This window comes from Nerophis lumbriciformis, linkage group LG21, assembly GCF_033978685.3.
Source record: "Nerophis lumbriciformis linkage group LG21, RoL_Nlum_v2.1, whole genome shotgun sequence".
Lineage (NCBI taxonomy): Eukaryota > Metazoa > Chordata > Actinopteri > Syngnathiformes > Syngnathidae > Nerophis > Nerophis lumbriciformis.
This window is the reverse complement of record NC_084568.2, coordinates 24681222-24696383: the sequence shown is the minus strand read 5'-3', so window position 1 is coordinate 24696383 and position 15162 is coordinate 24681222. Positions and strand designations below refer to the sequence as shown.

The 15162-nt window shown below is 36.8% G+C and overlaps 1 protein-coding gene across 6 annotated transcripts in view; it reads left to right on the top strand.

Annotated features, from left to right (window-relative positions):
* Positions 1–15162, top strand: part of shc1 (SHC (Src homology 2 domain containing) transforming protein 1) — a 102676-nt gene that overhangs the window by 5511 nt on the left and 82003 nt on the right. For 5 of the 6 annotated variants that reach the window (XM_061982562.2, XM_061982559.2, XM_061982558.2 and 2 more), the window contains exon 1: positions 1320–1509. The exons of the other annotated variant lie outside the window; for it this stretch is intronic. The gene's annotated coding sequence lies outside the window, so the exon portion shown is untranslated. Of the gene's footprint in view, positions 1–1319; positions 1510–15162 lie in introns of those variants that run through there. 6 annotated transcript variants of the gene reach the window in all.

Below are 15162 nucleotides of genomic sequence, written 5' to 3'. Positions count from 1 at the left end.
CGTGCTGCCCTGCTTTGGAGCATTTACACAATAATACGTTTAAATAGATGAATTTTGGTGTAGAAAACCATATGTGTGAATGCTTAGGAGCATTCTTACAATAAGAACTGTGCAGTAATACCTTTTTAAAAATACTGTTAATTAAACAAATACATATGTAGATTTGTTACTTAGAAAAACCTTCCATATTTGACATGTGCAACCTTTGTTTTGCATTTCAGGCCATTTCAGTGAATTATTGCGGGGATTTTTTGCATTTACGCAACCCGCACCAAAATCTGGAGAATAATAATAATAATAATAATAATAATAATAAACATATATGTCAATGCTTTGGAGCATTCACACAATAATACGTTTAAATAGATTAATTTTGGTGGAGAAAAACAGATGTGTGAATGCTTTTAAGATGTGTGCAGTAATACATTTTTAAAAATACTGTTAATTAAAAAAATACATATGTAGATTAGTTACTTAGAAAAACCTTCCATATTTGACATGTGCAACCTTCGTTTTGCATTTCAGGCTATTTCGGTGAATTATTGCAGGGATTTTACACATTTATGCAACACGCACCAAAATCTGCAGAATAATAATAATAATAATAATCATAATAATAAACATATATGTGAATGCTTTAGAGCATTCACACAATAATACGTTTAAATAGATGAATTTTGGTGTAGAAAACCATATGCGTGAATGCTTTTAAGATGTGTGCAGTAATACGTTTTTAAAAATACTGTTAATTAAAAGAATACATATGTAGATTAGTTACTTAGAAAAACCTTACATATTTGACATGTGCAACCTGAGTTTTGCATATAGGCTATTTCGGTGAATTATTGCAGGGATTTTTCGCATTTACGCAACCCACACCAAAATCTGGAGAATAATAATAATAATAATAATAATAATAATAATAATAAACATATATGTGAATGCTTTGGAGCATTCACACAATAATAAGTTTAAATAGATTAATTTTGGTGTAGAAAACCATATGTGTGAATGCTTAGGAGCATTCACACAATAAGAACTGTTCAGTAATACCTTTTTAAAAATACTGTTAATTAAAAAAATACATATATAGATTGGTTACTTAGAAAAACCTTCCATATTTGACATGTGCAACCTGAGTTTTGCATTTTAGGCTATTTCGGTGAATTATTGCAGGGATTTTTCGCATTTACGCAACCCGCACAATAGGCCAGCCACGCGTGAACGCGCACCAATGACGTAGACGTCTGTTCGCGGAAGTGACTTGTGTCGTGATCGCGGAGGAGGAGGAGGCGGAGGAGGAGAGGGGGGCATGAAGGGGGAGGGAGCAGGAAAAGGGAGAAGAGGAAAGAAGTTGTTAAAGTGTAACGTTCATCTCTTATCAACTTCAGCAACACTTTCTGGACCGGGACGCACCGAAGTTTCGATATTTGACCCTGTTTCATGTGAGCGTTGCTGCGTGTGCGCGGTGGACAAGACGAGGCAAAGAAGACGGGAGGAAGAGAGCTGGTGAGTTAAAAGTGGTGCATTTTTCCCTTTTTGTTGTTGTCCTGCCATAACTTTTTTTTTTTTTTTTTGCACATGTCGCTTGGATGTTGTTGCATTAATTTGCGGAGAAAGTCCACTTGAAGACAGGATTTTCTTACTTCCGCCTCTTGTGTCATATTTGGGGCAATAATGGCCACCGCGGTTGCCGCGAAAGTGACTACTCGTATGCCAGGGGTGTCCGAAGTGAAACCCGCTGTCTATTTTAAGCCGACAGCTCGTTTAAAAAATAAAAATAAAATCACTGCCACGCTTCAAAGAAAAAGTAAAAGGCTCCAAGGTAAATAAAAAAAAAAATGCAGGCGAAAACTATTTTTTACGCACAATGTTTGGCCGTGCGATAACGGTAAACGATAACCGGGGCAGAATTTTTGGAAACAAATTCGTCGGAAACCATATCGTATAAAAAAGTGGATTTGAAACATGCCGAGTAGACATTTAGATAATACAGAATATGTTGTCTTTCTAGGCCAGGGGTTTGGCAACCCAAAATGTTGAAAGAGCCATATTTGACCACAAATACAAAAAAGTCATCGGTCTGGAGCCGCAAAAAATTAAAAGTCTTATATAAGTGTTATAATGAAGACAACACATGACGTAAGTGGCTATATTAGCCTACTATCAAAATGACTACATGTCGCAGGCTGACACAAATATTCATTGACAGAAATGTAATATTTATTCTACACATTTTTACAACATTGGAAGGCATTAGTAAAACTTCTCAGAGGGTGAAATGACTGTCTTCGAATGACCAAAGGTATAGACGTGTGTGTCCAAGTTAAAGGAAACGGCAGGCTGTCTTCTTCTAATGGATTTATTACAATCTTTGCAAGCTGGATAACGTTTGCTGTGGTCTGGAACAACATGGCGCACAAACAACTATCAGAAATGCAGCCGATATTACATACTGATAATGTGTAATGAGACATTGCAAATTAAACACGCAGATGACATAAAGGAAATTAAATGAGCTAGCAGTGACCAAATATGCCTGATTAGCACTCCAACAAATCAATAACATCAACAAAGCTCACCTTTGTGCATTCATGCACAGCGTAAAACTTTTGGTGGACAAAATGAGACAAAGAAAGAGTGGCTCCAAGGTAAATAAAATAATGCAGGCGAAAAGTATTTCTTACGCACAATGTTTGGCCGTGGGATAACGGTAAACGATAACCGGGGCAGAATTTTGGCGAACAAACTCGTCAGAAACTGTATCATATAAAAAAGTGGTACCATTGTATGTACATTTTAAAACACGCTGAGTAGACATTTAGATAATACATTGTATTTGTAGGCCAGGGGTCGGCAACCCAAAATGTTGAAAGAGCCATATTTGAACACAAATACAAAAAAGTCATCGGTCTTATATAAGCGTTATAATGAAGACAACACATGATGTAAGTGGCTATATTAGCCTACTATCAAAATGACTACATGTCGCAGGCTGACGCAAATCTTTATTGATAGAAATGTTGAAATTTAATATTTATTCTACACATTTTTACAACATCGGAAAACATTAGTACAACTTCTCAGAGGGTGAGATAACTCCTGGAAATGACTGGCCAAAGGTATAGATGTGTGTGTCCAAGTAAAAGGAAAGTGCAGGCTGTCTTCTTCTAATGGATTTATTACAATCTTTGCAAGCTTTTTTGCTGTGATCTGGAACAACATGGCGCACAAACAACTATCAGAAATGCTGTTAATATTACATACAGATAATGTGTCATGAGACATGCAAATGAAATACGCAGAGGGCATAAGTAATGATGCAATATGTACGTACATACAGCTAGCTTAAATAGATGTTAGCATTGATTAGCTTGCAGTCATGCACTGACCAAATATGCCTGATTAGCACTCCAACAAGTCAATAACATCAACAAAGCTCACCTTTGTGCATTCACGCTCAGCATAAAACGTTTGGTGGACAAAACTCGACATCCATTGCATTCGGTCTCCCCTAAAGGGGGGGTTGGGGGGGGGTTCCCACATATGCGGTCCTGTCCAAGGTTTCTCATAGTCATTCACATCGACGTCCCACTGGGGTGAGTTTTTCCTTGCCCTTATGTGGGCTCTGTACCGAGGATGTCGTTGTGGCTTGTGCAGCCCTTTGAGACATTTGTGATTTAGGGCTATATAAATAAACATTGATTGATTGATTGATTGATTGACAAAATGAGACAAAGGAGTGGCATAAAACATGTCTATATGTGGCAGCGTGGCGCAGTGGAAGAATGGCCGTGCGCGACCCGAGGGTCCCTGGTTCAATCCCCACCTAGTACCAAACTCGTCATGTCCGTTGTGTCCTGAGCAAGACACTTCACCCTTGCTCCTGATGGGTGCTGGTTAGCGCCTTGCATGGCAGCTCCCTCCATCAGTGTGTGAATGTGTGTGTGAATGGGTAAATGTGGAAGTAGTGTCAAAGCGCTTTGAGTACCTTGAAGGTAGAAAAGCGCTATACAAGTACAACCCATTTATTTATTTATTATAGCGTAGGAGAAAGTTATACATGTAAACAAACTGTTGAGTCACAGTCCACACAACGGTGAGTTCAAGGGCCGCTGAAATTGTAGGACAAAATGGTGCTTGCCAAATACTCTCATCACTGAAACATAAACACAAACCTATGAAACAGTGGGCTTTCTAACAATTAGAACGGTTTGTGTCGTTTTTGTCCTACAGAAACCATATTACAACAAAAAACATATTTTTCTGCCCATTTTTTTCCCTATTTCCATAATTTTTTATAAAAAGCTCCATGGAGCCACCAGGGCCACCAGTGTTGTTGACCTCCTTTGTAGGTGCTAAAATGTATACAATTCAGTGCAAGGCGGTATAATGAAAACTTTATCATGATATACATTTTTTCTATTGGTCGACATCGATAATAGTGATATTTTTCTATGACCTATGGAGAATATGAACCTGGAGAAAAATATCCATCCATCCATCCATTTTCTACCGCTTATCCCTTTTGGGGTCGCGGGGGGCGCTGGAGCCTATCCCAGCTACAATCGGGCGGAAGGCGGGGTACACCCTGGACAAGTCGCCACCTCATCGCAGGGCCAACACAGATAGACAGACAACATTCACACTCACATTCACACACTAGGGCCAATTTAGTGTTGCCAATCAACTTATCCCCAGGTGCATGTCTTTGGAGGTGGGAGGAAGCCGGAGTACCCGGAGGGAACCCACGCAGTCACGGGGAGAACATGCAAACTCCACACAGAAAGATCCCGAGCCCGGGATTGAACCCAGGACTACTCAGGACCTTCTTATTGTGAGGCAGACGCACTAACCCCTCTGCCACCGTGATGCCCTGGAGAAAAATATATTAAATGTTAACATTTTTATTTCTTCTGATTTATATTTAGCCTCAGCTATCAAGGCGGAAAGGAAATGTCAACACAACCATGGAAAACAACCAATGTAAACAAAATTCTAAAATCACAATAAACACTTATCAATAACTTATAATAATGAATAAAGTATGAAATGCTTAATAAAGTGGAACAAAATTGTACAAAGTGTGAAAATGTAAACATAGAGAAACCTGAGAACAATTTTTTGCAGGTTTGGTGCCAGGAAGTTCCGTGGTCCGTGCAACATTTAATTTGGTCTGTTATTCTTATTTCAGTATGGAAATTAATTTATGTTATGCAGTAATTTATATTCAAATATTTTTGGACCAAACTATTATTTTAAAATAGCACATTTGTAATATTTTGCTATTTATTTTAATTATATAGTCCTGCACTTTAGTTCCTCCCTGTTGTTTCTGCATAAACGGACAAAAAAAGAAAAGAAAAGAAACGGAAAAAGGTTTTAAAGAAAATATAAAATATATATAAAGGTCTGCTAATAATCGATATCAGTATGAGCCCTGAAAAAACATATCTGTCAATCTCCATTGATTGATTATTGGAATCAAAATCTCACGGTACGATATTATCATGGTATTAAGGCCACGGTACAATATTATTGTGGTATATGTCCAAAAAAAACAACCTAAAAATCAAAGTGTCAAATAAAGTGGCACAAATATTTAGGATAAACACACTTACTGTAATTGAAAACAAACATAATGCTAAAATGTTTCAATCATATTTATTACTACAAACATGTATTTTTATGTGCAAATAACTGCAGGAACATCCACTTTTTCAAGCAGACATTAAAAAACCTGACAGTTGAGTGTCTTCAAAGTGACAATGTTAACATCCAGTGTAAAACAATAGCGTTCACTTTAGTGTCTTACAACTTTACTTCATAAGAAGCAGTGTCCTCCACAGTGGACATGTCTATATCAGTCTGCATTGTGCTGTTTTTAAGAAAAGTCAATTAGCAATTAATTGTGATAATGTGTGTATACCTCACAAACGAGAGATGTTTGGCTTCGCTGGCTTCAAATATCTTCTGGGTGACATTTTATGAGATTGTGACTTGTCCAGGGTGTACCCTGCCTACCGCCCGAGTGTCTCGTTAGGCTCCTGCCCTCACTGCGACATTGAGAGAGACATGCGTTGGAAAATGGATAAACAGATTGAGGATTTATCAAGTAGTTTTTCTGTTTACTCCTATTTCCCACGATGTAAGGTGTTTTTGGCGGTGTCACCTCGGAATAACTCGAGTTTTGCTATGCAGCACGCAGACTTTCTTACCTTCGGCAAAGAGGTTATATTTTCGCTAGGATTTTTTTTGTCTATGGTTAGCAACATAACTCAAACAGTTATGGACAGATTTTGATGAAACATACAAAAACAACAATTATTCTCATCTACTACGGACACACTTCACTTCCGGCTTACGGCGTTCCTGCGCTATACAGAGGATTCTGGGAGATGCAGTTTATTTTCAGACCCGGCTAACGCTAAAGCGCCAGGGAAAAACTACACCCACCAAATTTTCATTTGATACCATCACAAATCACGGCATTATTGTGAAGACTTTAAAACCGAAATACCACTGCAATATCGTTACACCCATATACACAGTATATGTCAGCAGCCAAGAGAAGCTTTTGTAACCTATAACCTGTTTTGAAAAGGTTTTATTATAATATGTTATGAGAATAATTTTGAATTGTGAATCGTGTTCAATCGAGAATCGTCATCCCATGGATTGGAATCTCATTAATCGTGAGTAGTTGTGAGACTCACACCCCAATTATGTTATTTATTATTTTAGTTTTCTAACCATGGTCTGACCATGTATTTAATCTTTAACTGTGATTACTTTAACAAACTACAACATCACCAGTAAACCATTGTTGTAAAGCGTCTACCAAAACACTAAACATCTCTATGAAAAAACTTTATAAGGTCAAGGTGGTCAATATAATTGAACTGGTTTTCCAAAAGAAGGCCCAGGTTAGAATCCATTCATACATCCATGCATTTTCCATATGGCCTGTCCTCATTTAAGCTGAAGCCTCCCCCAGCTGACTTTAGGGCTGCAACTAACGATTATTTTGATAGTCGATTAGTCATCGACTGTCTTAACGATTAGTCGACTAATCACATAATAAAGCGTACACATATTTAATGGCTCTAATTTTTCCATCGACTTCTAAATGCAGCTTAAGGTATTTTAGGTATGTGCTTACAAACAACAAAGATGACTAATTCATTCATAAATATTTATTTGTACTGTAACTGTGCTGCTCATTCAGCTGTTACAAACATTACAATTACTATTAAAATGTGGTCCATTGAAAAGAAAGGAAAGGCAAAGTGCTAAAAATGTAACCTTGTTTATGTATTAAAAATAAAGTTGAAATAGCAGCAAAAAAAACAAACATCAAAACCTAACTTCCTCAAAAAGAAAAGCATTTTGTGATGTCTAAAAATCTGCACACTAGTATATTGACTATCGATTAACTCCTGGCAGTTTTAGCACTCTAATAGACTCAATTGTAGAATTGTATCTTTGATTCATTCTTAAAATGTTGGCTATTTAATAAATTGTATGTTTAATCGTATGATACCTCCGCATTGGTGCCTGTCTGTCTCTATGTCTTTGTGTGCACGAGCGCATGCGTTCTTCGCGTTTGTTATTGTGCCTTTTTTTACGGCATTACAAATTGACGCTGCTTTAAAAAGTACTTGAATTGTTGTAGACAAAGTTTAGCTGGCTGACTTTGGCTAAAATGATAGTTAAAGTTATTTTTCACACTAGGGCTGCAACGATTAGTCGACAATAAATTTGCACAATTATATTTGTCGACAACTGTCGTGATGTCATCACTCGTGTTTTGTGAATTGGGTCACTCGCAATAATAATAATAAATAACTTACTATCATTTTAGTTAGTCAGCCAGCTAAACTTTGTCTACATCAATTCAAGTACTTTTTAAAGCAGAATCAATAAAACAGACAATTTACACTGCCATTCACACCTACGAAAAATGTAGACTTTCCAATTAGCCTAGCGTGCATGTTTCGAGATATACCCGGAAAAAAAACAACACAACAAAATCTAAAAGCGATTCAAACTCATAACTTTTGACCGTTACGCTGAGGTGCTGACCACTAAGCCCAGAGCTGCCCAGGTTCCAACAAATCAAGTTGAACCAGAAAATATGACTTACATGTGTCTTTCTAAACACAGACAATGTATGACACTTCGATTGTGGTACTAAACAATGATTGACTGCTCAATTTGTTTGTTGACTTAGCCAAAGGATCCAAGATGCTATTGAATTCTGTGACTATTACAACAAAGATTTGTTAGGATTTACTGCAGTGAAGAATCCTTGAGCATGAGGTTATACCACTCAGTTGACTTCTCATTGTTGTCTATTTTAGACTGCAGGGTGACAGCACAATGCAAGTAAAGCTTTAGCTCCACATAAGTCAACGTGAAAACTATGCTGACAGCTCCAAAGTTAAACATTTAGCTTATGTCAGTTGTGTCCAAACTGTTTTCTCCTCAGAAACATTGAAGAGGACGGAGGACACTTTAACATGTCTCACCCTTTACCCGCTTAAAAAAATGCTAAAACTGAACCAGGGCTTAAATTGCATAGAATTTAGGATTTTCTCATTACCAATATATTGTTTCCGGTACCAGAATTTTTTTAGATACTTTGATACTTTTCAAAATAAAGGGGACCACAAAAAATGTCATTATTGACTTTTTTTTAACAGAAAATCTTATGAAACCCTTAATACGTTTCTTATTACAATCAAATAACTATTTTTGGCATTGAATAACAGTGAACATAAGACTCGTGGTTTTCAAACTTTTTTTCCTCCAAGTACCACCATAATGACCAACATTAAAATACAGCAGTGTAGTAGCCCTAAGTATTCATTAAAAGCAAGACAGAGGTTTTATTCAACAAGATTATTTAATATTTTTATCCACTGTAATATTACACACAGCTTAAACAGTAACCCTGTGTTCATTTCAGTGATTATTTGGCGTACCACTCGGTAGAGCCCACATACCACTAGTGGCAGAGTTGTGTATAAAGAGAATATGGCCAACTTGTTCAGGTAATCTACTCATTGATTGGTCAAAAGGCACTCACGTGACTACAGGGCGCCATGAGCAGCAGAAGAGAAAGACAAACACAAATAGACGGACAAAGAACGAGTAAAAGAAACACAATTTCGGGTGTAATACGAGATGAGAAAATTAACAATATACAACATAAAGTTTTTCTGGACCAAAAATCACTCCATATTTCTACTGTTAGCCAGTGTTACCATATCAGAGTTATTGTGCAGAAATATGGGGAAAGAAGTACAAAAGTACACTTATTCACTTAGCACGTTACAAAAAAGAAAGATCAGTTAGAAAAATACATAATGAGTGATAATACAGTGATTACAAATTAATTGGAGGCAGCCACCATAGTTGACATACTTCACACAAAAGTCACTTATTATTATTAGGCTTTATTTAACCAGGTAAAATCCCATTGAGATCAAAGATCTCTTTTCCAAGGGAGACCTGGCCAAGAGGGCAGCAGCAAGGTTACATTAAAAACAGTAAACAAATACATAAAACATCACATTTACAACATTAACACTTGCTCACATGACACAAGTGCATACAGACAAGGTAGACTGCAGTCCTTTCACAGAAGCTTTAAACTCATTCAACGTAACTAGGGTTTGAAGTTTAATATTCAATTGTAGGTTTTTCCAAGCTTTCGGTGCTGAAAACCTAAATGCTTTCTTGCCCAGTTCAGTTCTTACTTTGGGGACGACAAATTGCAGAACATTCATTGAACGAAGATTGTGACTTCCTTGTTTCTTTGTTAAAAAACAAGACAGATAAGATGGAGTGATACCCAGAATGGTTTTGTAGATGAAAACATACCAATGATTGAGGCGTCGAGCACATAAAGATATCCAGCTAACCATTGAGTATAACACACAATAGTGAGTAAGGGGAGCGCAGTTGGTGATGAATCTCAGTGCCCCGTGGTACACACTACCCAGCTTGTGGAGACAACCAGCAGTAGCATTCATGTACAACACATCTCCATAGTCAATAACAGGTAAAAAGGTTGTTTCCACCAATTTCTGTTTCACAGTAAAAGAAAAGCAAGACTTGTTTCTATAATAAAATCCCAGTAAAAGTTTCAGTTTTTTTTACAACATACTGAATGTGCTCCTTAAAACTCAAGTGGTCATCAATTAAAAATCCTAAATATTTAAAAGCAGATACTAACATAATTTGTTGCCCATTTTTTGTTAAAATGTTCTCACACAGTGCTGATCTCACAATTGCTCTGTGATTATTGGTCCAAAACTAATGAAGATTTTAGCAAAATGAGGGTAATAAGTTATTCATTAATTCATGTTTTCGTTCTGTGTATTTCTTTACGTTTATTGCGCAGTCTGGTGGTCATGAAACATTGCAGGAATGTAGCAAAATAGTGGTTCAAATACAGCCACAAAATTTGACTTTGACCAAATTAAAGTATGTTTTACTGTAAGTTTATGAGCTGGAGTATGTTTAGAACTATATATAGACAAATTATTTTGGTTTATTTTGTCAGAAAAACTAACGTTGGTAGCAGTCATGGCGCTTGTTGTTTTGTTGGCCATACTCTCTTTTTACACCACTCTGACAAATACACGTACCACAGTTAAAGAATCACTGTACTAGACAACTTTTCTTTTAGTAGTAGGTAAGCGGGTTACAAAGGCTTCTGTTTGGCTTCTGACGTATGCAGTAACATATTGTGTCATTTACGATGAATATTATACGTTTTATTTTGTCAAAATTATGAGCGACAAGCGGTAGAAAATGGATGGATGGATTAGTAATCTATTTGTTTATTTACTGTTAATATCTAATTACTTGTTCTATCTACACATCTGCTAAAATGTAATAAGCACTTATTCTTCTGTTGTTTTGGATACTTTACATAAGTTTTGGGCGATACTACAAATTTGGGTAGCATTCCTATACCAAGTACGGTATTTACAGGGTGATACATTGGTCATACTTTGGCCCAATCCCAATACACCCCCTCACTCACTACCACTAGCCCTCACTCACTACCACTGGCACTGGCACTCACCCACTACCACTACACCCTCGAAATTAAGTAAAAAGGGGTAGGAGCTTTGTAATCTTCCCTAGGAATTGGGACACCACTTGCTACGTCACTGCCTAGTTTACGTTCGGGCACGTGAAGTGAAGTGAAGTGAATTATATTTATATAGCGCTTTTTTCTAGTAACTTAAAGCGCTTTTACATAGTGAAATCCAATATCTAAGTTACATTTAAACCAGTGTGGGTGGCACTGGGAGCAAGTGGGTAAAGTGTCTTGCCCAAGGACACTACGGCAGTGACTAGGATGGCGGAAGCGGGGATCGAACCGAGCTATAGCGCCCACGTAAGCGACTACATAGTCACGTTTGCGCCTAGAGTTGTACCGACACCAATATTTTGGTACCAACATGTATATCGTTATGTATATTTTTGATACTTTTCAAAATAAAGGACAACACAAAAATGTAATTATTGGCTTGATTTTAACATGACATTTATGATAAAACGTATGATTAAGCATATGTTTCTTATTGCACCCAAAGAACAATATTATAATTAAAATTAAAATGCGCATTAACGCATGGGCTTTTCCTATAGCACTCAAATAACAGTTTACAATTATTATACATATTAGATAAAGCCTGCCATAATCTAGAATTAGGTTAGAATAAAGCTTTATTGACATTGTATTAAATGCTTCATGATTTATGGTTGCCAATTTTGACCTGTGCTTTAAGTATAATAATTATTAAACACTGAAAACAAGGCTAAAATACACAGATAAGACAAGTAGCATATAAAACACACATTGTTAAAGATAAAACACAAATGAAAAAGTGGGAATTTGTTACGTAATTCTGTCAATTTACTTGCATTATTTTACATTACATGGGCGGTTTGGACAGCTCTAATAATTTTCAACAAGCCAACCAGCTGTATGCGTGTCTCGTATCTACTGTATATGTGCACGGGGGGAAACTGTTAACTATATTACTTGCCACGCTTTAAACTCCTTGTGCAGGTCTTAATGTTTGTTGTATAAATGTTTACCTAAATTGGAAGTAATGGTAGTAATGCTGTATTGACACATTTGGCGAGGTATGTTTTAGAGCAGCGCTCGCAGTGCTTTATTGACAGTTCTGAAGCCCAAATACCTTGATATTGCCTTCCACGCACCCTTTTTATTAACCAGTAGAATTGCTGTTATTTTGTCAGTATTCCTTTGGACGATTATAATGGTTGCGTGCGCTCAGTGTGTGCGTTTTGACACACGAAAGCGCCGCACAGCAGCACATGTGGATAAAAAATAACTACGGGTGTGATCAGTGAGCAATGGGAGGGACCCTCTAAACAGCCAATTGCGTAAATGTATCAACTATCAAGTTTGGTTAGCCGTCTTGCAGTCTCACTGTTGATTCTCTGCATGGAGTGAAAATATCGTCCAGCCCTAAAAATAAAATGCATAGGCAAAGTCATATATTATTGTCTGTTTTTAGAGGCTCTCTGTAGTACACCATCAATGCAGAAATGGCGTCACTTCCGGATGTGTTTTGCACAACATGATAATCTGTGCAATAATCTAGTGATAAATTACATGGACAATGATGTGTACATAATATTTAAAATCACTTCTATGGTGGACAATGTTCTTTTAATTGCCGGTGTGAAATGAAACAAAAAGTGAAAAAACTTGTTTTGTTGTTGAATAGGGATTAAAACATGTTGCACATTGTACTATGGAAATTGATGTTTGCATCCCTGAAACTGTTTGTGTACGTGATGTATGTGTGTGCGTGTGTGTGTGTGTGTGTATATTTTATATATATATATATATATATATATATATATATTAGGGCTGCAACTAATGATTAATTTGATAATCAATTAATCTGTCGATTATTACTTAGATTAATTGATTAATAATCGGATAAAAGAGACAAACTACATTTCTATCCTTTCCAGTATTTTATTGAAAAAAAACAGCATACTGGCGCCATGTTCTTTCAACTTGTCAAATAAAACAAGGAAAATGTTACAAAAATGCACACTTTTGACACCCCTGCTATAGATAATAAAAAATTAAATCTGATAAATTTATCGATTAAAAGCAGAGCCTGACGACGCACGCGCATTTATCATAACTCTCTCGCTCTCTCTGTCTCTGCCCCTCCCTCACCAATGTTGCTGCACGCACAATTTGTTGTGTTTTTACCCTTCTTAACCCTGAACGTACATTGAAAATACACGCAACCCTAACTCAAAATGCCGGACATTTGGGGCATTTAAGAAACACCACCCGACAGCCCCGCAAAAGAGGACATGTCCGGTGAAAAGAGGACGTATGGTCAGTCTATCCTAGCCCGGTCGCTGCGAGCATGCTCGCAGCGATCGGTTTCACGTCCGGTGAAACCGATCGCTGCTAGTCCTCTTTTGCTAGCATGCTAGCAGCTAACGGGCTAGGATGGACTGACCATACGTCCTCTTTTCACAGGACATGTCCTCTTTTGCGGAGCTGTAAGGGCAGAGTTTCTTAGATGCCTCAAATGTCCGGCATTTTGAGTATTGTTTACACGACGTACAGTACGCTACTTAATATGTCCATGTGGAAACTCGTTCGGTACACTTCCGCACCGAAACGAAACCCCCTTACCGAAACGGTTCGATACAAATACACGTACCGTTACACCCCTATTATTTTGATTATTGTTTCTCAGCTGTTTGTAAATGTTGCAGTTTATAAATAAAGGTAAAAAAAAAAACGTAGCCTCTGCGCATGCGCATAGCATAGATCCAACGAATCGATGACTAAATGAATCGCCAACTATTTTTATAATCGATTTTAATCGATTAGTTGTTGCAGCCCTAATATATATATATATATATATATATATATATATATATATTAGGTCTGTCAAACAATTTAAATATTTAATCGCAATTAATTTTTTCATAGTTAACTCAAAATGATCGTGATTAATCGCACTATTGCAGATATAATTTTTCATCATTAAAAAGTGTATTCTAGACGTATGATTTTCAAGTTTGTATTACTATTACTGGACAATTAGTTTGCTTTAATGAAATTGTTTTTAAACAGTATTCTTTTTTTAAACAGCTCCACACTAAAAGGACATAAAAATGCTTTTAATTACCTGAGCTGTGTTGGTGTCTTGACAGATTTTGTATTTTGTAGTAATACAGAATTTGTTTTGATCATGCTGTGATTGTCAAATATGTTTGGTAATGTAATTTCTGATATTTATACCTGAATAAATGCTTCTGATATTCTGTACATTACGTGATGTACACGTTAATGGTATTCTTATGTCTCTGCATGACAATGTTTTAATCTTCTCTGGTAATAACATTTTATATTCAGCCTGCTCAACATTCTTTAATTGAGGACTATCAACCAGAACTTAGAAGAATATACACATGTTGATGTACTAGCATTTATTTAGATAGAAAAAAATATAAAAAACATTACAGTACAAAACATATTTGACAAAGCATGATCATAATGTCAGACATTTTTTGATTTTGTCATGTAGTTATAACAGATGTAACGCATAGCGCTATTTTTATGAAGCCGGAAGTGTGTGATTGATTTAAGAAAAGTGTCTTGACAGCATAAAAGTATCCGATGAAATGTGACTCTAGACATCCTTCCCACCGCCGTTCCTTTCTGTTGACCTTTTATGCCATTTTACTAGAAAAGTTATTGTAACAATCTCCATTTTATGTTATTAATCCGTTAAACTAATCTACTAAGCACGGAAGTAAAGCTCGACCGACCTCTCATTGCAAGGTCGGCAGCTGGCTGTTGCTCGAATGTGATGTTTCACAGCAATCGTGGATTTAAAAAAAGGGTTTTGTTCTGCCGGGAGAACAACTTGTCAAGACTTTGGACCTGGTTTTACCATAGTGTACCCTTTTCTTTGTCCATTCTGATCCCTATTTTTCTGATTGTGGCTCATCAGTAAATGGTGAAAGCAGACACATTTTCCCACCCTACGGCGTGGCCGAGGGTCAACAAGGAGCCAGGACACATGCGCGTTAATTGTGCGTTAAGCAAATAGTGCTGTT